At 37.8% G+C, this 1,994-nt stretch overlaps 1 protein-coding gene and 1 long non-coding RNA gene across 2 annotated transcripts in view; both read right to left on the bottom strand.

Moving 5' to 3' along the window:
• LOC112154739 overlaps positions 1-713 on the bottom strand; it is a 5,130-nt gene extending 4,417 nt beyond the window's left edge. The window contains exon 1 of the long non-coding RNA XR_002920696.2: positions 624-713. This is a non-coding gene — a long non-coding RNA (uncharacterized LOC112154739). The remainder of the gene's footprint in view (positions 1-623) is intronic.
• Positions 1-1,994, bottom strand: part of LOC118597954 — a 22,080-nt gene that overhangs the window by 13,266 nt on the left and 6,820 nt on the right. The gene's annotated exons all lie outside the window — the stretch shown is intronic.

Genomic DNA, 1,994 nt, shown 5'->3' on the forward strand with positions numbered 1-1,994 from the left:
AAAAAAAAAAAAAAAAAAGATAACGGGCTTTTTAGCTTTACCATAAAAAATTACATGTATTTTTAAAGATTCATCTAGTGTTACAGAAAAAATGTGTTTATGAAGTTTGGACCTGTGCTTTTTGATTTAAAATGATTTTTTAAAAAAGTACATTTTTAAACATATGCAGATAAAACATCTGAATGTCAAAAATTCAGGAGAGAAGAGGTTATGGTTCTTTAACAGGTTTATAAACTAAACTAAAAAAAAAAAATACTTGAACCAAAACGTGGAAAATAGAACTGTGACTAAAGTGAAACATGAAAGGAGGAAACACAAAGCAATGAGAGGAAACAGTGAAGAGCCACTGAAACCACAGAGCTGCATTAACTAGGCTAAAAGCTAAAATCAACTGAGATGTTAACAAACTAAAACTGAATGTAAAAGGACATGAAAAAGAGCAAAACTGAAACGGAAGTTTGGACAAAAACAATTCCGATGCGCAAAATGCAAAAAAACCTAGAAAGCAAAACTAAAATCTGAAATACCAAAAATATAATAAATATTAGAAGAAACGTTATTTAAAGTCTAGGTTGAGATATGATACAGATTCTGATGATCTCCACCCACTTGTAGGATCTCACCTTGTGGAGAACAAATGACCTTGAGAACATTAATGAGGAAACAGCCCAGAACTACACGAGGGAACCGGTCAGCGACCTGAAGCGAGCGGGGACCACAGTAATAAAGGTTACTATAGCAACACATGGATTCAGATCCTGCATGGATCCAAAGATCCCTCTGCTTAAGCTAACACATGTGTAGGCCTGTTTGAATGCCATGTGATCTGATAAAACCAAAATGAAACTCTTTGGTATAAATACCACTCGCTGTGGGTGGAGGGAGGAGAACGCTGAGGCCGCAGAGAAAAAAGCACAACCTAAATTTGTTCTGTTTTATTTATAATCGGTTTTGGAGGTTTCTTGATGCATGACAAGTTGCTGTGTTGAAAAACACTACTAGTACTTTTTTAAAACGGCTGCTTTGCTGCTATGTTGAAACCCCTCAAACTAGCAAAGTTAACAACAAGCAAACGTATTTGGAAAGTTTATTTTAGCGTAAAAGATCCAGTAAAGAAACAGAAGAACTTAAAATAAAAGAAATCTATGGTTAAAAGACAAAAATCTGGAGTCAAATATGGATTTATTGTAACAGTTGTTTCTACAGACCATAATATTGCATAATGTTTAGAAAACGGCTATCTAATGTTAAGGGGATGCTGCTAATTAAGTTTATTAAAGTGCAGTCACACCAAAAGCGATTTGAGCGGCAGAAGCGGACAGCTCCAATGTTAATTCATTTTGTTCAGGCGCGTTCTGAGGCGAACTGAAGCTGAAACTGAAACTGAGCAGCAGGTGTGGAAGTCTGTCAGCAGCTCGATTTGAGCGACAAGGCTTGAATTGGGCGGCACGGCCAAAATGTAAATACCTGAAGTTTGACAAGTCGCTGCGTCGCATCAGCCAATCAGGAACTCAGCTTTGAGAACAGGAAGTTTTCAATAACCCAATCAGCATATTAATCCAAAGCAAGCGTTTTTGTTCAGAACTTTCATCTTTTTCCTTTAGGTGTTTGAGCTACAGGTTTGCAAAACTCATTCGGCCACTTTTGGGGGAGAGATACATTCGAACACATCAGCGGCTTTCGCTCCCGCGGTGGAGCTCACTCGCTTGATATGCCGGCAGACAGTGAGACAATGCGGGTGCGGAGGCTGCTGGTTCTGGAATCATTAAATAATTTAGAAAAAAAGAAAAAGGTCTCCTAATGTTATTTTCCCCCTCGGGTTAATACGAAACAGTGAGCCTAAAAGCTCAGCCACAGAGACACAGAAACACAGCGGAAGCGGCTGTCATACAGACACAGGCCCGTGGCAGTCTTTTAATAAAAAATCATAACCCAAACATGATTTCCAATGTTTTTGTATAACTCTTCACAATAAATCAGTTATATATATACTA

Source organism: Oryzias melastigma, linkage group LG21, assembly GCF_002922805.2.
Source record: "Oryzias melastigma strain HK-1 linkage group LG21, ASM292280v2, whole genome shotgun sequence".
In the NCBI taxonomy this organism is placed as follows: domain Eukaryota; kingdom Metazoa; phylum Chordata; class Actinopteri; order Beloniformes; family Adrianichthyidae; genus Oryzias; species Oryzias melastigma.